Here is a 24,458-nt window from a genome sequence, read left to right as displayed (position 1 = left end):
AAACAACATTCACTTATAAACACTAATTTGAATATAACAATTTCAAAATTTTAGGTAATGTTGTTTTTTACATCAAAGTAGCATAGTCATTACACTTAAAAGGTACAATACATAGTTGAAATAGATGTCTTAGTAAGTAAAGTGGGCATCAACAACAATTGCTTATATTATAGCTTTCTTTTCTTACTATATAATTGAGATCTCTCACTACAAAAGAATCAAAGTAGATGCGGCAGACTAGTTGTGAATACATGAGTTTGTTTACCTACCGAAGACATAACCCAATTAATTTCACGTGGATATAAAACAAAAGAAAAACTCTTCCTAACTATGTGCATAAATGCAATCAAAAGTAAAAGTTTACATGCGAGGTTTCAGGTATTGTTTATTAAAATCACCATGGCATTGTAATACACCCAAAAATTTTCAACACAATCATGCATGACTGTGCATTATTTTCACCTCCTCACATGTGAACCACCAAATATTTGCTCTCATATATGTTTGTATACACTCATCTATGCTTCAAATAATTTACTTTACACATTTTTAAATCTCTTTGATCTAAAATATTTTATTATAATCTAAATGCATTTTTTTCTTATTTCTATTGAACTAGTATTGATTCTTAGAATTCTATTTGGATTTATCCTTTTTTTTCAACTTAAATGATTTTTGTGAAAAAATGTAATCTTTCATTTTTTTTTTATTTATTACTAATTTTTTTCAACTTATTCCAATTTATTATTACTTTACTCAATTTATCAAGAGTTAGCATCAACTTTTTAGAACTATTATTAAATTCTTGTTTTTTTAAACTTTATTTTAATGTATCTTTTATTAACCAATTTTAATATCACTTAATTATGTTGATCTCAATAAACCAAATTTTTCTAATTTTTTATACCAAGAATATCCCTCAATTATCTCAAATTTGAGTAAGATTTTTAGCCAAATTAATTTTAAAAATTTTGTCTCTTTTTTTAAACATGTTGTATTGGTTTCTTTTATATGAAAAAGATAAAAGAGAGAAAAAAATCGGAAGGGTTGGTTAATTCTTAGAAGGGTTAACAAAGAGAACCCCCTAAAAAAGTTCTCTCTCTCTCTCTCTCTCTCTCTCTCTCTCTCTCTCTCTCTCTCTCTCCCATAGGTCCCTCCTCACAAAGTCAACTCATATTGAGGACAGAATGTTGTTGAGAGTGAGAGTGAGAATAAAAGAGAGAGAAAAATAGTGAAGTTAGTGAGATTACATAATTGCAAGATAATGGTTGTTCAATATCATCATCTTTCTTACAAGTATCATTATATTAGTGTCTTTCTTCAACTATCATGGCCCCACAAAAAGAAAAGAGGAAACCCAAAAGTATATTGTTCCATTATTTATATGCAAGAACTTTACTTAGAAGCCATGTGTCTCATACAAGATCAACCACGAAATTCCTTAAAGGAAACAATGAAATACTTAGGTCACTGACTCACAATATCTAGGGCTAAATACTATGCAAGAAGATTAGAGAATCCCTCCACCTGATAATTAGAATCTTGGGATTAGTGGGTAGATACAATATGGTTGGATCGAATAACCCAAGTAACTCTCTTATAAACCCGCTAAGCTTGAGTCATGGCCATGTTGAGCCTTTCAGCCCAATGAATCCTCTACATCTCATACTCTAAGTTATTGATATGGTGACATGCATGCAATGGTTGGGAGGCATCATGTATTATCCCATGTACTACACCCACTGGTAGGTGTTGAAGAAGTGGTCACAAGGTGGAGGGAAGATCCAATCCATTCTCCAAAAAAGGTACTCTTATAGGGGTGGTGTAGGTTGCACTATGGCCCTATGTGGTAGACCAAGGGGAACATAGCGCAAAATTTCTTGTACATAGGATCTCGAAATAAATAAGAGAGTTTTTTTTCTTGATTATTTATAAGTTTTGTATATTTGAGTCCTTTTTATTCATAGATAATAGAACGATCCTTACAAAAGTTTATAAACTTTTTATAAGATACTTAATATTATGTGTCTCTTATTTTATTTCTAACACAAGAATCATTTTTTCAAGAAGTGGAGAGAGAGAAAGAGGAGACAAAAAACTATAGGAGAAAGAAGGAAGAGTGCAGAAGAGAGAGAAATAGAGTGACAAGGAGAGAGAAATACTAGAATAGGAGAGAGAAAGAAGACATTGAAGCTATGAGCAAGGAAAGAGAAGAAGGATAGTAATGTATTAATGTGTCAAAAATGAGAAAAATTACATGTCCTCTCCTTTTATACCAATGTCAGTGTGACATGGCATATCATTAATATTATTCACACATTAAATCCTTATTATTCCCAGCTTCTTACAATCCATCCCTTCCCAAAGGTTTTTTCCCTAAAAAACAAACATAGAAAGACTGAAAAAGGATGGATAAAACAGAGTATTACTCTATTTTTTACAGCTTTACAAATAAGAAAATGAATGAAAGATGATTGACATATGGACTAGAATGAAAGAACAAAAGTAATCCTCAGCTATATACATGAGCAAGAATACTTTAAAGGTATATGGAGCTATAAAGTCTTCAATTGATAAGCCTAGAATGAAGTATATAGCTTGTAGGGTAAACAAACCCTGCTGAACCAAATTTACCATAACTTCTAGTAGAAGTGTCCAAATGAGGCATGCCACATGTGAAAACGTAGCTCTTGAAGCGTACTTTGATCCTATGTAAGTGGCTTAATTCTAAAAATTAGGCACAATAAAAATTGTTCTAAAATAGCATGTTGTCCTAACCCTGTCTGCACCTTAACTAGCTCCATAAGCAATAGGCTTCAGCCATCAATGTATCCCATAGGAAATGAAATTCATCTAATATAGAATGAGGCCCCCAAGAATTTTACTCAGGTGGTAAACCTCTCCATTTGATCAAATATTTGATGATGGAATGAGATCGAAGCTTCTTCTCATGCCGACCTATAACAGCCTCTGGGATGTGCTGAATAAGACCTTCTTCATCAATAGGTGGCAGCTCATCAATTATATCAACTGGATAACCATCCAAAGGCTTGAGCTGACTAACAGGACCATAAAATCGATGAGACTTGGGCACCTTCAATAAGACCAATTCCCCTTCTTGGAATTCTAAAGGCCGCCTGTTCTGATTAGCATACATCTTCATTTGGTCTTGAGCTTTCCTAAGATTCATCTTACACTGCTGAAGAAGGGTTTGTAGTCTTTCCAACTCTTCTTTCCCATGAGGATTGATTCTCTCATTAATGATGGCTGTGGGTAAGGGCACCTTATAGACATACATAGCCTCAAAGGGTGAAACTCCAATGCTAGCATGAGTGGAGTTGTTATAGGAAAATTCAGCCAGGTGTAACCAAGAGTCCCATTAATTTTGGACATCATAGCAGAAATAGTGAAGATAAGTCTCTAACCATTTATTTACTCTTTCTTTCTATCCATCAGTTTGTGGATGATAGGCCGTCGTAGAAGGAGCCAATTTAGTGCCCATAGATGTGAATACCACTTGCCAAAAGTTACTCATGAACTTTGAGTCTCTATCATGAACAAACAGATGCGATAATCCATATAGTCTAAAAATCTACTCCATGAACTCATTGGCCACTTGAGAAGCAATAAACTCGGTGTTGGTTGGAATGAAATGGTATGCCTTGGTGAGTCTATCCACTACCACATACTATCCATCCCTTCTTGGTAGTTTTGGATGATTTTCCCTCAATTTCAACCTTCATTTGATGGATGAGTGGAATATACAACCATAGAAACAATTAGTTTAGGTTTCCACTAAATTTTCTCCCCAAGATTAAAAATTAGGAAAGGGGTGGGTTGTGAGGAGGGGGGCTGTTTGGGATACAAGCTTGAGAGAGAGAGAGAGAGAGAGAGAGAGAGAGAGAGAGAGAGGGAGGCAGAGAGAGAGAGAGTGTGTGTGTGTGTGTAGTTTTGAGTTACATTGATAGGAATTGATAATATGTGCTTGGCTAGTTTTTTATGTGATACTATTTATGTAGACATCTTCTCCAATGCAAGCTATGATGGTGCATGGTAGCCCAATAAGTCCCCCTACATAGAACAATGAAATAAATTATCAAAGGGATGTAATGCTATGATATGCATCAATCAAATTTTTCTTCTTGTTTCTCTTTTGGATAGGAATTGCATTTTTTTGTGAATGTGAAAGAAAATATGCTATCAATTCCACACATACATTTTAAAGTTTTCAAGTCTCCTACAAGATGCCATTCAACCAAGTATAGACCATACTCTTCAATCGAGAGCATCTCACCATGTTCCTGACAATCGATGATGCTTGGAATGCTTGTGTGCATAAAGAACAGTTGCAGCACCTCAAATGTTTCCTTAGGAACTTCAAATGTAGCGAGCCACCACACATGGCGCTCAGATTGAACACTAAAGTTCCCTGGGTTGTTCTTCTCGAATTGTAAAGCTCTATTCATCAGAGTTACACTGACTCTTTCAAGCTTTACTCCTTTGACAACCTCACTTTCATCTAATTTTATAACAAACTACAATTTACCATTACATTCCTCAATAGACATATTGTAGTACATTACCATTGCCGACTACACCTTGTTCAAATCTAAATGGTAATTGTTGAGTTCAATGAACTTCACTTGATATGCATTTCTGGTCCCAACCTTTAGTGTTTCCACACATTGAACATACATGGGATCTCCTATCAATCCAAAACCTTTGTATTAAGTTGCCGTCAAGCCTCTATTAACTTCAAAGGTTGAGGAAGAGGCACGATTCTATTTCTCTTCAGCACATGACCAAACGTAGCCTTCACACCTTTGAATATCTTTGAGTAAGTCGTTATGCTAATACGAGCCCTATCACAAATAGATTGTGCATCCACAGTTGAGAACTCATTTGACACATCTTTAATGTGAACTCAATCACCTTTTCCTTCACAGCCTTAAACTTAGGATTGCTCAAACCGTTTTCCAATGTACTTGCTGTGATGCTATATTTGATGAGAAGACTATGGGTGGCACATGGTCGTCAGATGTTTCAGATGATACACAATCTTTGCTTAGTGCATTTCCTTACTTGCTTTGTGATTCTACTAATTCTGATGATCATAAACCTCCTTCACCTCCAAAGAAGATTGATGAAAATTTGGAGATCTATGTTGATCTTCCTATTGAGATAGAGCATGGATTCTATTCTATTGAATATGATGTCTTTGATGATGCTATGTCTGTCCAAGAGGATCCAATATCGTATATGGAAGCTATCAATTCATCTCAAAGGGATCAATGGCAAGAAGCTATGCAAGCTGAGTACGATTCTTTAATCTCCAAAGGGACATGGATTCTTACTGAACTCCCCCCAAATCGTGTTCCTATCAAATGTAAATGGGTTTATAAAACCAAGACCAAAGCTGATGGCTCGTTTGATAAGTTCAAAGCACGACTTGTTGCAAAAGGTTACTCATAGATTGCAGGAGTAGATTATCAAGAAACATTTTCTCCCGTTGTGCGCTCCACAACTGTTCGTATGATTTTGGCTTTTGCAACACTATTTGATCTAGAAATTCACCAAATGGATGTTAAAACGGCTTTTCTCAATGGAGATCTTGAAGAAGAAATCTATATGGAGCAACCTGAAGGTTTTATGATTGCAGGAAAAGAGCATCTTGTATGTCAGCTTCATCGTGCCTTATATGGATTGAAGCAAGCCTCTCGTGCTTGGTATATTAAGATTGATCAGTTCCTTACATCTAAAGGTTTTGTTGCATGTTTTGCTGACCCAAATCTTTACATAAAAAGGGAGGACAAATATTTTATTATTCTTGCTCTATATGTTGATGATACTATTCTTGTGTCAAATAATATTGCTTTCTTGGATGCTATGAAGAAGCTTTTATCGACTGCATTTGAAATGGTGGATCTTGGTGAGATACATTCTTGTTTGGGTATTCAAGTTCAACGACACCGAAAACAAGGCATTCTTCTTCTTCGCCAGACAAAGTTTATTAATGATATTGTTAAGAAGTTTGGGTTGACAAATGCGCACTCTGCTAACACTCCCATTCTTTCAAGCTCTACCAAGGGTACATCTACAACAGGTAATGAAGAATCAGCCATTCATCAACCTTTTGCTAATCTTGTTGGTTGTCTTCAATTTATTGGTTTAAACACAAGACCAGATATTTTATTTGCAGCTAACTTTTTGGGACAGTATCTTTCTTCTCCTTCCACTATTCATTGGAGTACTGCAAAATGTATTCTTAAGTACCTCAAGGGTACTAAGGAATTTGGTCTTATTTATCATCGTCGAGAGGATTCTTCTTTATCTTCTTCAACTTCTCTTGACCTATTTGAATATACAGACACTGATTGGGCAAGTTCATAGTTATCCATGCGATCTACAAGTGGGAATTGTTTCTTTATAAATGGATGTTTGGTTTCTTGGTCCAGCAAGAAACAACGATGTGTTGCGGTTTCTACAACTGAAGCCGAATATGTTGCTGTATCATTAGCAGCTCGCGAGCTAGTTTGGCTTCGACAACTGCTTGCAGATTTGGGACATCCTTCATCATCTAGTACACCTCTTCGATGCGATAACCAAAGTGCTATTAGTCTTACCAAAGACTATATACAACATAGTAAATCAAAGCATATTGCTATTCATTATCATTATGTTCAACATGAAGTCAAGAAAGGTTCCATTATGGTGGAGCATTGTCCCAGTGATCAAATGGTTGCAGACATCTTCACAAAATCTCTTAGTGAAGCTTGCTTTAGCTCATTAAGACATGAACTTGGTATTGTTCCAAGTTCTTGTCTCACTGATTGAGGCATGTATCATTGTATTCAAGAAAGCTTTATAGTAAATCATTTTTTTATCGTAGGTATGTGTAGGGGCTCGGGTTTTTCCCTTGTTCTCCCCAAGGGTTTTTTCACTCGCAGACAGAGACCTTTGTTTGAGTGGGGATGTTACAACTATATATATCATCTCTCACTTGACTTGGGTCTCACCTATATATACTAACTCTACATCAATATGAATCATTCTTTGGGAGATGTCTTGTGTATCTCTCTCGTACTCTCTCTCTCTCTCAACACCCTCTACCTCACTCGATGCACATGCTTCGACCGATCCATGTATTTTAGCTGATCCAAGTGCATCAGCTGATCTGTGTGTATGCATAGTGTGTGGAGTACCTGTTAGTAGAGGTGTACCAAGGTTTGGTGTGCCAAGGTTTGGTATTTGTGTGGCAGTGCTAGGCAAAGATGTGATAGGTGTCCCAGACATGGCACTAAAAATCTCCTCTGCAATGGGAGGGCGACCAAGATAACTAGTCATCTCCCCCATGAATTGCTTCTTGTTCAAAAAACCTCCAAAAAAACTACTAACACCTCTAGAAAACTCTGTTAACGTGTGATTCATGCGTTCCAACTCAGGATCAATACTGGAAGATCTAGGATCATTCCACATCTACACAAGCAAAAATCCATTATTATCCTGCGCAAATAAAACATATTACATGCTACGTCTATACCTGCATCTATACCCGCGTCTGTTAGTATGTCTATATACACGTCTAAAAACGCGTCTAGATTATCAGCTAGATGCGCCTACAGAAGCACAAAGTCGGACCATATTTTCCATAACTGTTATAAAAAATGCAAAAAAAACCTCCATAGATTGTCTGAAGCATGTAAAGAGAGAGAGGAAGAGACAAACAGACAAAGAGAAAGCAAAGAAGATTGAGAGAGAGAAGAAGAACTCACCTTATTTGTTTGTTCCAACGGGTGGCGGCTAGGTTGCAAGCTCCTTGTCCTCCTTCTCCCTTCCCTTCGTAGGTTGCTTGATTTTTCTTCTCTTCCTTACTATTTGGCTCTTGTTCTTGACTCTCTAGCTCTTCCTTTCTCCTCTTTTTACTCTTATTTCCTTCCCTCATTGTCTTCATGAAGTGATAGATAGACATGATTAGTGATGTCGAGCTCGAACTGCACAAAATGTGCAAAAAACGCTAGAAAGCATTAGTTTGAAAAGAAAGCCATAACTTTTTTATTAAAAAAATTATATTCACGTGGCGCATTAGTAATCGTATGTAATTGCGCGTCTATATGCACAAATAAAACATATTACAGATGCTGATAGACACGCAATTACAATTAAACTTATTAAAATGCTAGCTTATGGTTGTTTTTGGATCAACATGGCCTTCCTAGTCTTTCAATATCGAAATGTTTATCTCCATGTTGTAAGTATCAAAATATTTAGGAAATATGACATATATACCAAATGAATTCATATATGTCCTTATGATTCAGATGTAATTATGTCGTCATCTTCTACTAGTATGGAACATGATAAGTCAACAAACAGTACATCCTCCAGTGAGGACGAGACATTGCGTCTTCACAATCGAGACGCTTGGCTACAATGAAAAATCAAATGTATGTGTGATCGTTGTCGAGAATGTTTTTTTCGAGCACGTGGAATCACAATGTTACACCTCAACATGTATAGAGAAAGGGACCAAGAAAAAGACCCAGTAATTTTTACTACTTTACTTGCACAAATATTATGGGTCTATGTTGCGTCTTCACCATTAAACAAAACTTCCTTTTTTTTATTGAGCAAGATGCAGTACCACATCCTTAAATGGTCCCTCTAGGGCGTCGAGAGGCTGCAAAGCGTCGATGCGAGGAGGCAGAGTCCTCAATAAGAGTAGAGATTGATGACGACGATTGCAGCCCTCTTCAAATGCCCCATCAAGTTTTGGAGGAAGAGATTTTGGACAACATGGTGCACGATCTATTTTTCCATGAGGTTCGGGGGGAGGGTGTCACTAGAGAGACAGATGCCCCACTACACATAGCATCGAAAACTCCATTGTACGAAGGTTGCACATACTTCGTTCTACATGCATCTCTCGAGATACTGAACTTACAAACCATTTATGGATGGAGTAATACTAGCTTAAATGCATTATTGAAGTATGTATCATTTGATATAATTAATTCATAAATTCTTCTAGATAATATTTACAGTTTGTTAACTCTATTTGCACAATATATGCAGGTTATTGTCACAAATGCTTCCAAATGAAAATAAATTACCAACAAGAAGGGAGCAAGAAAGGTGTTTCTTGACATCTCTTGGAGGTCTCGATTATGTTAAAATCCATGCATGTGTCAATGATTGCATCTTTTTTCGTGGGGATTATGCATCTGCACAACACTGTCCTATTTGTGGTGAACCAAGATACAACTGGGAGATGAAATCAATGGATGTGCCTCGTAAGGTTTTGCGACATTTTCCTATTATTCCATGTATTCAACTTATGTTTAAGTGTGAATCTATTGTGAGACTCATGTCATGGTATGCTAGTCACCATTCAAGTGATGAAAAGTGGAGAATTTCTTCAGACACACCAACTTGGCAACACGTAGATAATTTGTGGCCTACTTTCAAAGAAGAGTCCAAAAATTTGAGATTTGGTCTAGGATTAGATGGAATAAATCCATTTGGCATCAAAAGCACCTCATATAGTGTATGGCCAATGGTATTAGTAAACTTTAATATCTCTCCATCCATGGCAATAAAAAAACGACATGTAATGTTGTCCCTTTTGATTCCTAGAAAACACAAAGTAAAAGACATGAACGTTTACTTAGAGCCTTTGATCGAGGAGCTAGGAATACTATGGAGAGGTATTGAGGTGCAAGATGTGAGTGCATCATTGTCCTCTAGAGATTTCACTTTAAAGGGCATGCCATTGTGGACCATGCATGACTTTTCAGGCTCTGGAGAGTGTTCACGTAGTTGCATACTCTATTTTATTCATTCTTACTCTTAATCAAATATATGTCATCATTAACTCCCTTATTTCTATAGGTTTAACTACATCAAGATATCATGCATGTCCAATTTGCGGTCCCTCTCTGGTTTCTTCTAGACCGACACGCTTGAAGAAGGTTATCTATGACAATCATCATCGTTTTCTTCCTGTTGACCACCCCAAATATGCACCCCCCACTAATGGAAGAACTCCACAATCTTTGACCATTCAAGATTGGAAGGACACTTGGATACATGCCAATGATCATCCTCAACTCGGCATGAGTCGGTAACTAGTTTACTTCTTTTGTTTGTCTTTAAATTACACTCCATTATGAGAACGAGAAATAATATATTGTTTGTGCCTTGGATTCTCTATATTTTTTCGTCTCCCATATTGGACTGAACTCAAGATCAATCACCTATTGGACCCCATGCATATATTCAAGAATGTTGCCTCTACATTATGGGATCACTTAATTGGGGCTCGTGATTTTGTCAATGTAAGGGAGGATTTACGTAGCATTGGACGTATGAGACGAGCTTGGCTATGCATCGGACCGAGAGGAAAGATCGAGTTACCACGTGCACCTTGGATGTTGTCGAAGACCAAAGAAAAGATGGTGAAGTAGCATATATGTAGCTTTCGAACTTCCATAGGATATATAAGATGCCTCAAGGGAGCCTTCATAAAGAAAAAGAAAAGAGGTGTGGAGCAACTATCCGGTTTGAAGTCTCACGATTGGCACAAAATGATTCAGGTAAAGATTTTTATAGCCATAAATATATTAATTAGTGGAGTAACTATGTAGACTAATTAATAATGTATGAATATTTACATACAGTTCATCCTTCCTACTAGCATATCCCATTGTGTTTCAAAAGATGTACATGATATCATTTACAAGATGGGTGAGCTCGCGAGGTATGTATATATTATACTTATTTTTTAGTTTACATATTACGTACATCACGTAGTAAACCCGCTTGAATTTATGGACAAAACTAATCATCGTTCTCAATTGCATGTTGGTAGATTTGTGAGTTGAAGGAAATCGATCCAAATACATTGCAAGAGGCTCAATTATTATCCATTGAGGTGGTTTGTTTGGCGGAGGAAACTTTTCCTCGCTCCATTTTGACTACTCAACTACACTTACTCGTACATCTGATTAATGAAATCGCAATTCGTGGGGTAGTTCATGGAAGGTGGATGTTTTTTCTAGAGCGCTTTATAGAAACCCTAAAATATTTGTAAGGCAAAATGCATGGATCGAGGGAAGCATGGCTGAGGGGGGTTGGTTAGTGCAATCATCTCTTGTATAAATCTCTGAATATCTTACTAAAGTGGACTCCTTTTTACCATGACTATGGAAAGATGATGAAGATTTGACGATGACCTCTATAATACCTCAAGAAAAAGGAAGGAGCAAAGTGCTAATGAAAGAGGAACTTCATAAGTTAAATGTATTTTGTGTGCTTAACAATGAAGTAATGAGCAAATGGGTGACACTATATAAAGAAGCAAGGGCAAGAAGAGTAAGCAAAAGACAAGCATTTCGTGCTAGATATGGACGTAATGTCCCATATCCAGAACATTTAAGTGCGCTTCCATGTCATATTGATATAGATTGGCTACATGAAAAAATGGAGAAAATGGAAAAAGAGGAGGCAATGGATATATCCCAAGAGGAGTGGGAATACGCACAAGGTTGCTTATCAAAGCTGAGACATACGTAAAATTAAATTATCTCTAGTTATATATGATATAATAATTTCACATGTTTCATCTTTGACTAAATCATTAATATGATCTCAACAATGTACTACTAGTGCACATTGTTCAAATCTATTTGATGTGAAGGCAAACATTTTCGAACTCAACGTATAGATGATAAGAGAAATACCCAGGATTGTGGTATCCTTGCAAACTTCCAAGATACCAATGGCACCATGGAAGGTTATTGTGGCTTGATCCAAGATATTTTGAAGCTTGACTTTAGGTGATTTTATATATATATACTAGATGTGAAGTGGTTTAAAGAAGCAGTAACAATGGGTGAGCATTGCACAATTAGACGTCATCCAAGTGGTTTTGTAGTGATTGACTCTACAAAATTTCACCAAGGCAAGAATGACACATTCGTACTACATCAACAATGCGAGCAGGTATATTAGAAGCTATTTATTTTCATATATATCACTTCTTGATACATTCTCAAAATACAATAAATATCTAAGTTGCTTACTTTTTGTTTTTAAATGCAGGTTGTGTATCACCCAATGGTAAACAATAACCAATGGTGGTACGTCATCCCCATATCTAATCGTTCAAAACCAATATATGGCAATGCTACCAACATAGAGATAGTTGATGACAATCCAACAATCAATGATGATGTACATGATGATGCCATGATCGAAGATATACATAATGCAGTCCAAGATGATCCCCGTGTGAGGATGTTCAAGGAAACGCAGAAGAGGATAACAATATGGTTGTAGATGATGATGAAGAAATTGAGCATATGGCAATCCATCTGACAATGGGATAGACTTATTTGTTTCATTGCCTATAATTGGTAACATACACCTAGAAGTAGATAGTCTAGAAAGGGCCGATCTCATTGAAGATGAGATTGATTATTCATTATATTAGCATATAATTAGCTTTGAATGATTGGATGTATATTTGTAATACTCAGAAAGAAGTAAAGTTGGTAATGTATTCTAAAAAATACTAGATGTTAAGATGTTTGATCATTTTAGGGACTTTATGAAAAATGAAAAATTTGTGTGTTTATTTTCGCATCTATAAGCGCATTTAAAAACGCGGGTATATAGACACGTTTTTCGCATCTATATACTAGCGCCAATAGACGCGCTGATAAACACGCCCACTATTTCGCATGTACAGTGCGCGTTTATAGGGCCTTTCTCTTGTAGTGTATTTCATAGGAGTAAGAGATGAATAATTACAATGCACATAATAAGTGCTCATACTATTATGATTGTCGCATTGCCAAGCTTGCTAAACCAATATACCTTTATCTGGAGATAGATTTAAAAACTACTTTGCATGTTTAAGGTAGAAAAACAACATAGATTGCTCCAATGTAATATAAGAACCCCATAATACACCATGATTATTGCACCATATAACTCTAGAGACTTTTCCATTTGTTGATGCTTGGATGGGTTGACGTGTGGAATTAAAGTGTTCTAATAAAGGTCCTAAAATTATACCATCATGTATAACATTCAAGGCGTTGCACATTTTCCCAAAGAAAGTGGCATCTCTTCAAGGAAGACATATAGAAAAAGACAGGGGCCTCCTTCCATAAGGGTTTACATTAACATAATTGATCACACTGATCACCATCACAAAAGATTTCAAATTGGCAACACTAGCATTGGACCCAATATGCATATTGCTCACTGGCATGGGATTATCTACATATGCTGTTGCAAAATTATAGATTCTCATAACTTGCACTTCTTGGTATAGTTTTCACTCCTAAAATATAAGTTTTCCACTCACTCGTTATAAAAACTAAGAATACCGTCCCATTATCAATACATTGTCATGTTCGTGTACAATATAGAGACCTATTGAAAAAGACTTAGCAACACTAAATAGTTCCAATAACTCCATGATATTTTGGAAATTTAAAGAGGTAAGAAAGCTTTTGGCACACAAATCACAAGGTAGAAAGCCTAGTTGTACCTCATCCAAAGGAAATGTTCAACACAATTGCATAGACTACTCTTAAAAGTTAAGTTATTTCATAAATGTAAACATTTGAAACTTGTGACACTGGACCCTTGCACACAATATATTTCTTCATATATGCACTCTGTCCTCCCATCTCTATGTTAGAATCCTCACTGCAATGCCAATTGTCGTTACCTTTACTATTATCGCTAATTTACATGCCTTCTTATGTTGCGTATGTTAGGATTGACTAAAATTTGCCTCTGTATTATTTAGGTAGATATAGTCCAGAGATTATTCATTACAAGGTAATGCTAGGCCCAATAATGTGCCACCATTATTGCACCATACAGCTCAAGGCACTCTCGTTCGATGGGCTTATGCTTCAGCAGGCTGATGTTTGTCAAGATAACCATCGAAGCATTTCAATAAAGGTGTTACGATGGTGCCATCATGGATAGCATTGAAGACCTTTTGAACATCCTCTCCGAGGAAACGGCACCTTTGCAAGGCACCCGTCGCGATCTCAGTGTTGAGCTCCTTGCGCACAAATTTATACAGAGGATAGGCTTTGGATGAGCGTATCTTGTTAGTGCCTGTGTTGCAGCAAGCTGAGGCGGTGGGCTTACCATTACTATATGTAGTGGAGTTACCATTACTGTATTGTGATGATTTACGACCACTTGTTCCATTACATGTGGTGCTGGTGCTGGTGCTGGTGCTGCACGTCTCATTCAGGAAATTTTTCCTTGCGGCGACAAGAGCTGGCGGAAGGTACTCTCGGAGGGTCTGCTTGAAGGAGTAGACGTCATGTGAAGCAAGCGTGCCTTCCTCGACACGATGTAAGAGGATGGTGTTGAGGCGGGACATGAAAGGGAGAGAAGCATTGCCCGGGTCATGAGCGTATTCGAGCACATTGAGGTGGTCAACTAGGGCAAGGATCTCGGAGGAGATGGTAGAATCGATGTCCTCTTGCGGATGAAGGTTAGTAATCTGGAGGACATTTTTAATGGTTGCAAGCACCGTTGAATGGAGAGACTCTTCAAGGTGCCGAAGGTCTGCAGCTTGGCAGATGGCGACAAGGAAGGAGGCAAGCATCATCTTGAGGAGGTGGATTGCCTCTGCAGTTTTGCGAGCTGAAATGAGACCAAGGGAGTTGATCTCCTGATTGTGCTGCTCCGCGCTCTGGACGTGGGTGGTGACCGAGGCGGCGAGATGCAAGAGCTCGGACAAGTAGGACGCAACCGCGATATCCACCCCTTTGAAGCCGAAGTCCAAGGCGAAGTCAGGGCCATACGCCAGGTTGCTGGTGAGACCATTGTTTGTGACCTCCAACATGAGCTCCGTGAAGTGGGCAAAGATGAGCTTTCCTATGGCGGCGAGAGCCACGCGAAGACCATCCATGGAGAAGCCAATGGCCGTGCCTTGGAAGTTGGCCCCGTGAAGCGCGCGGTCACGCGCGGCGTCTATGAGGGGGTTGTCGTTGACGCTGTTTGCTTCGTTCTCCACAGGCAGCACGGCCTGCTGGATGGCCTCCAGCTGGGGGCCGAGCCAGTGTGGGATGGACCTCACAGCGTAGCGATCTTGCTTGAGGCGCTTCAGAGCGTTCCGCTTGTAGATCTGGTCCCCCCGCTCGATGAGCTTGCTGCCCTGCATCAGCCAGCGCATGGTGGCGGCGACCTCAATCTGGCCGCGATGGTTCTTCACCTGGTGCAGCACCGGGTCGGCGAACTCCGAGCGGACGAACATCACCTCGCAGAAGAGCGCGCAACAGACCTCGCACAGCAGGAACAGCAGGTGGGCATCGTACACCACGAGAGAGGCTTCGGCTGTGGCGAAGGAAGTGCCGTTGGCCAAGGCGATGCCTTCCTTGGCGCCCAGCTGCACGGGCTGCAGGCCCGCGAGGTTGAGAGCTTCGCCGGCAGGAATCTCTACCTTGACGCTGCCGCCCTGCTCATGCGGGTGCAGGAAAGCTTTCACAGTGGGGCATCCCACCAGAAGGCCGGCCATGTGGCAGAGCTGTAGGAGGTCACCAGAAGCCGTCACGCTGCCTCTGAGGGGGCACTTGGGCAGGATGTTGCGGTTGGCCAGGGTGGCCAGGGACTCCAGCACGCTCCAGCGAATGCCGGAGAAGCCCAAGAGAAGGCTGTTGAGCCGGATTGCCATGGCCGCACGTGTTGTTGAGGCCGGCTGAGCCCCGCCGCGATCCGGCCCGAAAAGGCCCACGGTGAGGAAGCGCACGAACTCCTCCTGAAGCTCCCGGACTTGCGTGGTGCGCTTGTCGGAGCAGGCCCCGAAGCCCGTGGTGATCCCGTAGATGTCCTTGTCAGCGGCCACGGCCATCTCCACCCACGACCTGGACTCGTCCACGTCAGCCTTGCAAGCCACCTCGTCCATCACAATGCTGACATTTGGACGCCTCCCCACGGCCGCAATCGAGGCGATTGTGAGATCTCTGCCGTTGAGGACCACCGCATTTGTGCTTTCGTACTCCTTCAGGAGCGACACGAAAGACGCAATGTGGGCCATTGCTACGTCGGCGCCTATAGCTGGTCACTTACACCGATTGCGCTATCAGCTGCAATCTCACACGCGCGCACGCCGAGGATTCACCTGCGCAGCTGTGAAGAACTCCAGGGTCGCACCAACCACCTTATATACTTTCATACGTACGCGAGGGGCTGTCGAGCAGGAAGAATTCCGTCACGTTTTTCATCTTCGAGACGGCCGCCTCCCCGATTGGCAGAATCAAAATGAAACAGTCCTTCTCGATCCAGTATGGAAGGCCATCTCGGCAGCTATCGCTTGTCCTTTTTGGCCCTACATCTCTAGTCGTTCTTAAAAGATTTACTTGTCGCGTCAAGTTTTCTCGGAGGAACACCTTACCAATCATGTCGCCTGAAGACCAACAGATTTAAGAAAATCCTCAATCTAGGTGGAACCATAGGCATCTATGGAATAGTCAAGAACGTGAACTCTCACCTGCAATGATGGAGCCCCTTAAGTGGGATTTGATCCTTCGAGTCGAATCCATGGGATATATCCCATTGTGATATTTTTGCCAAAAGGCGAGAAAAATGTATTATTGTAAAAAACGATAGGGATCTTTGCAGAGATTACTTGAAACGTTACATTAAAACACCTCTATATACACTACAAGGATATAAGGGTATAGCGACGAGAAATAGTGGCGTCGCTATTTGCATCATTACAAAGGAAAAAAACGCGGGCCGAAACCCGAGCGCGTCATTTTTCGCGCATTCACGAAAGAGAGAGCGAGAGGGAAAGCGAGCATCTTGCTGAGAGGGAGAGAAAGTGAGAAAAAAGGAGAAAGAAGGCTTCTCACCGCCACCGCCGTTCGCGAAGAAGAGGAGGAGGTGTACGGAGGGCGAAGAGGAGACGCCAAACCCTTCTTCGAGACTTTACGGTGAGTGCATTATCCATTCTTGCTTTGCTTTTGTATTTTCTCTCTCTTTTACTTATTTTTTGTATAATTCGTGTGTATTGAGAGAGGGAGAGGAAATAAGAGAGAAAAAAAAGGGAGAGAGAGAGGAAGGAAGAGGAAATGAGAGAGGGAGAGGGAGAGGGAGGAAATGGGAGAGGGACAGGGGGAGAGAGAGAAAATGAGAGAGGAAGACACTACAAGAGAAAGGCCCTATAGACGCACAGTGTACACGTGAAATAGCGGGCGCGTTTATTAGCGCGTCTACTAACGCTAGTACATAGACGCAAAAAACACGTCTATATATCCGCGTTTTTAAACACGCTTAAAGATGCAAAAATAAACGCATAGATTTTTCATTTCTCATAAAGTCCCTAAATATGATCAAACATCTTAACAGCTAGTATTTTTTAGAATACATTACCAACTTTACCTCTTTGTGGTCTAATATAGCTTACTTAATTGTACTTCTTTGTGCATCTTGGTACATTGTTCTTTCGATGTGTGCATTCAAGTCTAATACTATAACACAACAAACGTTATATGTATCACAAAAGTAAATGGCTCTTAATTGATATTTTAGTTATTTTTGAGTATTACAAATATACATCCAATCATTCAAAGCTAATTTTATGCTACAACGAATTATCAATCTCATCTTCAATGAGATCGGCCCTTGCAAGACTATCTACCTCTAGGTCTATGTTACCAATTATAAGCAATGAAACAAATAAGTCTATCCTATTGTCATATGTATTGCTATGCTCAATTTCTTCATCATCATCTGCAATCATATTGTTATCTTCTTCTGCACTTCCTTGAACATCCTCGCGAGGATCATCTTGCACTACATCATGTATATCATCGATCATGGTATCATCATGTACATCATCATTGATTGTTGGATTGTCATCAACTATCTCTATGTTGGTAGCATTGCCATATATTGGTTTTGAATGATTAGATATGGGGATGATGTGTCACCATCGGTTATTGTTTACCGTTGAGTGATACACAACCTGCATTTAAAAAACAAAAAGTAAGCAACTTAGATATTTATTATATTTTGAGAATGTATCAAGAAGTAATATATATGAAAATGAATAGCTTCTAATATATCTGCTCGCATTTTTGAGATAGTACGAATGTGTCATTCTTGCCTTGGTGAAATTTTGTAGAGTCAATCACTACAAAACCACTTGGATGACGTCTAATTGTGCAATGCTCACCCGTTGTTACTACTTCTTTAAACGACTTCACATCTAGTATATATATAAAAAAATCACCTAAAGTCAAGCTTCAAAATATCTTGCATCAAGCCACAATAACCTTCCATGGTGCGATTGGTATCTTGGAAGTTTGCAAGGATATCACAATCCCGGGTATTTCTCTTATTATCATCTATACGTTGAGTTCGAAAATGTTTGCCTTCACACCAAATAGCATTGAACAATGTGTACTAATAGTACACTGTTGAGATCATATTAATGATTTAGTTAAAGATAAAACATATGAAATTATTATATCATATATAACTAAAGATAATTTAATTATAAGTATGTCTCACCTTTGATAAGCAACCTCGTGCGTATTCCCACTCCTCTTGCGATATATCTATCGCTTCCTCTTTTTCCATCTTCTCAATTTCTTCATGTAGCCAATCTATATCAATATGACGTGGAAGCGCACTTAAATATTCTAAATATGGGACATTACATCCATATCTAGCACGAAATGCTTGCTTTTCGCTAACCTTTCTTGCCCTTGCTTCTTTATATAGTGTCACCCATTTGCTCATTACTTCACTGTTAAGCACACAAAATACATTTGACTTACGAAGTTTCTGTTTCATTAGCACTTTGCTCCTTCCTTTTCCTTGGAGTATTATAGAGGTCATCCTCAAATCTTCATCATCTTTCCATAGTCGTGGTAAAGAGGGGTTCACTTTAGTAAGATATTCAGAGATTTGTACAAGGGATGATTGCATTAACCAACCCTCAGCCATGCTTCCCTCGAGCCGTGCATTTTTCCTTACAAAATCTTTTGGGGTTTTCATAAAGCGCTCTAGAAAAAACATCCACCTTGCATGAACTACCCCATAAATTGTGATCTCATCAATCAGATGTACGAGTAAGTGTACTTGAGTGGTCAAAATGGAGCGAGGAAAATTTTCCTCCACCAAACAAACCACCTCAATGGACAATACTCAAGCCTCTTGCAATGTATTTGGATCGATTTCCTTCAAACTCACAAATCTACCAACATGCAATTGACAACGATGATTAGTTTTGTCCATAAATTCAAGCGAGTTTGCTACATGATGTACGTAATATGTAAACTAAAAAGTAAGTATAATGTATACATACCTCGCGAGCTCACCCACCTTGTAAATGATATCACGCACGTCTTTCGAAACACAATGGAATATGCTAGTAGGAAGGATGAATTGTATGTAAATATTCATACATTGTTAATTAGTCTACATAGTTACAGCACTTATTAATATATTTATGGCTATGAAAATCCTTACCTGAATCATTTTGTGCCAATCGTGAGACTTCAAACCGGATAATTGCTCCACATCTCTTTTCTTTTTCTTTATGAAGGCTCCCTTGAGGCATCTCATATATCCTATGGGAGTTTGAAAGATACATATCTGCTGCTTTACCATCTTTTCTTCGGTCTTTGACAACATCCAAGGTGCACGCGGTAACTCGATCTTTCCTCTGGGTCCGATGCGTGGCCAAGCTCGTCTCATACGTCTAATGCTACATAAGTGATCCCATAATGTAGAGGCAAGATTCTTGAATAAATGCATGGGGTCCAATAGGTGATTGATCTTGAGTTCAGTCCAATATGAGAGACGAAAAAATATAGAGAATCTAAGGCACAAATAATATATTATTTCTCGTTCTCATAATGGAGTGTACTTTAAAGAAAAACAAAAGAAGTAAACTAGTTATTGACTCATGCCGAGTGGAGGATGATCATTGTTCAATCTTAAATGGTTAGAAATTGTGGAGTTCTTCCATTAGTGGAGGGTGCATATTTGGGGTGGTCAATAGGAAGAAAACGATGATGATTGTCATAGAGAACCTTCTTCAAGCGTGTCGGTCTATAAGAAACAAGAGAGGGACCACAAATTGGATATGCATGATATCCTGATGTAGTTTAACCTATAGAAACAAGTGGGTTAATGATGACATATATTTTATTAAGGGTAAGAATGCATAAAATAGAGTACGCAACTACCTGAATACTCTCCATAGCTTGAAAAGTCATACATGGTCCATAACAACATGTCCTTTAAAGTGAAATCTCTAGAGGACAATGATGCACCCACATCTTGCACCTCAATACCTCTCCATAGCATTTCTAGCTCCTTGAACAAAGGCTCTAAGTAAACGTCCATGTTTTTTACTTTGTGCTTTCCAGGAATCAAAAGAGACAACATTACATGTCCTTTTTTTATTGCCATGAAAGGAGGGATATTATAATTCACCAATACCACTGGCCATACACTATATGAGGTGCTTTTGATGCCAAATGGATTTATTCCATCTAATCCTAGACTAAATCTCAAATTTCTAGGCTTTTCTTTGAAAGTAGGCCACAAATTGTCTACGTGTTGCCAAGTTGGTATGTCTGAAGGAATTTTTCACTTTCCATCACTTGAATGGTGACTAATATTCCATGACATGAGTCTCGCAATAGATTCACACTTAAACATAAGTTGAATACTTTGAATAATAGAAAAATATCGCAAAATCTTACGAGGCACATCCATTGATTTCATCTTCTCGTTGTATCTTGGTTCACCACAAATAGGACATTGTCATGCTGATGCATAATCCCCACGAAACAAGATGCAATCATTGATACATGCATGGATTTTAACGTAATCGAGACCTCCAAGAGATGCTAAGAAATGCCTTGATTGCTTCCTTCTAGTTGGTAATTTATTTCCATTTAGAAGCATTTGTGACAATAACCTGCATATATTGCGTAAACAGAGTTAACAAACCGCAAATATTGTCTAGAAGCATTTATGAATTAATATCAAATGATACATACTTCAATAATGCATTCAAGCTAGTATTACTCCATCCATAAGTGGTTTTTAAGTTCAGTATCTTGAGAGATGCACGTAGAACGAAGTATGTGTAACATTCGTACAATGGAGTTTTCGACGCTATTTGTAGCGGATCATCTGTCTCTCTAGTGGCACCCTTCCCCTGAACCTCATGGAAAAATAAATCGTGCACCATGTTGTCCAAAATCTCTTCCTCCAAAACTTGATGGAGCATTTGAAAAGGGCTGCTATTGCCGTCATCAGTCTCTACTCTTCTTGAGGGCTCTACCTCCTCGCATCGACGGTTCGCAGCCTCTCGATACCCTGGAGGGACCATTTGAGGATGTGGTATCACATCGTGCTCAATTTAAAAAAAGAAGGTTTTGTTTAATGGTGAAGACGCAACATAGACCAATAATATTTATGCAAATAAAGTAGTAAAAATTACTGGGTCTTTTTCTTGGTTCCACTCTCCGTACATGCTGAGGTGTGACATTGTGATTCGACACGCTCGAAAAAAACATCCTTGACAACAATCACACATACACTTGATTTTCCGTCGTAGCCAAGCGTCTCAATTGTAAAGATACAATGTCTCGTCCTCACTGGAGGATGTACTGTTTGTTGACTCAGTATGTCCCATACTAGTAGAAGATGACGACATAATTACACCTGAATCATAAGGATATATATAATTTCATTTGGCATATACGTCATATTCCCTAAATATTTTGATACTTATAACATGGAGACAAACCATAAGATAGCATTTTAATAAGTTTAATTGTAATTGCGTCTATCAGCGTGTGTAATATGTTTTATTTGCGTATATAGACGCGCAATTACACGCACTTACAGACGCATCACGCGAATATATATATATTTTTAAAAAATTATGACTTTCTTTTCAAACTAGTGCTTTCCTGCATTTTTTGCGTATTTTCTGCAATTCGAGCTCGACGTCACTAATCATGTCTATCTATCACTTCATGAAGACAAGAAGAGAAGGAAATAAGAGTAAAAAGAGGAGGAAAGAAGAGCCAAAGAGTAAAGAACAAGAGCCAAACAGCAAGTAAGAGAAGAAGAATCAAGCAACCTACCAAGGGAAGGGAGGAGGAGGGCAAGGAGCTTACAACCTAGCCGCCACCCGTCGGAACAAGTAAAAAAGGTGAGTTCTTCTTCTCTCTCTCAATCTTCTTTGCTTTCTCTTTGTTTGTTTGTCTCTCTCTTTCTCTCTTTACATGCTTCAGACAATCTATGGAGGTTTTTTGCGCGTTTTTTATAAGAGTTTTGGAAAATATGGTCCGACTTTGCACATCTGTAGGCGCGTCTAGCTGAGAGTCTAGACGCGTATATAGACGCGCTAATAGATGCGGGTATAGACGCAGATGACGCTGGTAGTAATGGATTTTTGCTTGTGTAGATGTAGAATCTTGGATCTTCCAGCACTGATCCTAATTTGGAACGCATGAATAACACGTTAGCAGAGTTTTCTAGAGGTGTTAGTAGTTTTTTTGGAGGTTTCTCGAACAATGAGCAATTCATGGGGAAGATGACCAGTTATCTTGGTCACCCTCCCACTGCGGAGGAGGTTTTTAGTGTCATGTTTGGGACACATATCACATCTTTTCCTAGCACTGTCGCACAAACACCAAACCTTGGTACACCTCTACTAGCAGGTACTCCACGCACTATGCATACACACAGATCAACTGATGCACAGGGATCAGCTGAAGTACATCGATCGACCGAAGCACCTGCATCTCCAAAAGCACATAGAGAGTAGTGCCCATCGAGGGAGGAGGTTGAGAGCTTTGTGAGGGTTTCCTAGGAGCTGGCTCTTGATCACCCTTACTGGAAAATGAGAGAGGTGAGTCTCCACAAATGTACTACTCTATCACAGATATTGGTGGTATTTTGCATAACCCTCAGGAGAGGGAAGTGATAGCCTACTTGAGGAGTGTCGTGCATGCCACATATAAAGGTTGTATAATTTCCTACAATCACCAAAAAAGTGGTTTGTGGTAAGAGGTACTAAGGGCAGTACATAGAAAGTACTATAATCCCGAGAATTCATGATTCTCAGATGATTGGGGACGATCAAAGGTGAGAGACGCGCTTCATAACAAGAGGTCTGGCCTTATGACATGCACCAATGAGTCACTACGGACACAAGAGCAGGGGTGCCCTGGATATCGCCAACCACTCAATTGCCACCGTAGGGAGTGGAAAGAGGCCAAGAAGAGAGCAGCAGAGAAAAGGACAAGTCGCCAGCATGCAGAGGCGCGACATATCCAGATGGCAACCATGGGATCGTCGCATTATGGATCGGGTGGCAGGGAGTCATGGGAGGCTGAGTTTATAAGTATTATTTGAAATTTTTTTAAAATTAAAATTTTTAATTTCTTTCAATTCATTATGTAGTGTGTTCTGATACGTTGTATGTTAAAATTGCTTTGTAGTATCATATCGTTGGTAGGATGCCTACTCTTGCAGAGGTAGGCTATCATCGAGGTCATAACCTGGCGTCCACTTGGCAGCATTTCTACGAGGAGGGACTGATCATGAAGGAGCAATACAATTGTGCCATGAGGATTCCACAGCCAAAAGAGGTATGTTTTATTTTTTACATGAAAAGTATAGATAACTCTAATTTATTGTTTGTAATGGTATTTATATACCTTAATCCTTTGTGTAGGCAAACCCTGATGCAGTTGAGGATAGCGAAGAGGGGACTAGCAGTAGTGATGGCGACAGCGACACCGACAGCGGCACCAGCAGCGGTGGTGGTAGCGACGATGATGCCTCTTCTGAAGAGATGTAGAGGAGCCCCGTACATGCATGTCTCGACCCTTGGCCTTCTACTTTTCATTTTTTATATGTATTACTTTCAGCTAGTGCTTGCGACTATGACCATGCCTAAGGTCACAAGCACTAGAACTCCTCATGTAAAAACATTTCATCTTTATATATGAAATTTCGTATTCTACATTGTTTTGTTTTCAGTATAAAAATCTTCGAAATATGTACAAATGTTTCAGCACAGTATGCTCATCATGTGTTATTATCAATATATGGACTTTGGCTCTCCACATTCTTTTGCTTTCAGTATAATAATCTTTCTCTGTTTTTCCTAAGTATACAATTTGAAAACGAAAAAAAACTAGAGAGCATGTAGCCACATGCTCTCTAGTTTTTTTTCCATACTCTGTTTTGCGCGTCTATCCGCGCATCTAAAATTGCAGGAAAAATGCGCGTCTATAATCATAAAAATTTTATAGAGTACACACCTTTTTAGACGCGCAGTTACACGCCTCTATAGACGCAGAATATGAATATATCTACTTTTTTATAAATATGATTATATATTTACGGAGTGCGTCAATAGGCATGCCTAT

At 39.1% G+C, this 24,458-nt stretch overlaps 1 long non-coding RNA gene and 1 pseudogene across 2 annotated transcripts; one reads left to right on the top strand and one right to left on the bottom strand.

Annotated features, from left to right (window-relative positions):
* Window positions 1–13,777: 13,777 nt before the first annotated feature.
* Window positions 13,778–16,156, bottom strand: LOC148020830 (phenylalanine aminomutase (L-beta-phenylalanine forming) pseudogene; annotated as a pseudogene).
* LOC148020829 (uncharacterized) lies at window positions 14,223–23,986 on the top strand. Of its 2 annotated transcripts, XR_015694636.1 has the most exons (4): window positions 14,419–14,530; window positions 22,056–22,228; window positions 23,523–23,672; window positions 23,759–23,986. It is a non-coding gene; the product is annotated as an uncharacterized LOC148020829 (long non-coding RNA). The 2 variants fall into 2 exon arrangements; XR_015694637.1 differs by lacking the exons at window positions 14,419–14,530; window positions 22,056–22,228 and adding an exon at window positions 14,223–14,320.
* Window positions 23,987–24,458: the final 472 nt, after the last annotated feature.

The sequence above is a fragment of the Lygodium microphyllum genome, chromosome 18 (genome assembly GCF_053477565.2).
Source record: "Lygodium microphyllum isolate KBCC chromosome 18, Lygodium_microphyllum_v1.1.10, whole genome shotgun sequence".
NCBI classification, from domain to species: Eukaryota; Viridiplantae; Streptophyta; class Polypodiopsida; order Schizaeales; family Lygodiaceae; genus Lygodium; species Lygodium microphyllum.
The sequence above is the reverse complement of the archived record's forward strand: the minus strand, read 5'-3'. Positions and strand labels throughout refer to the sequence as shown.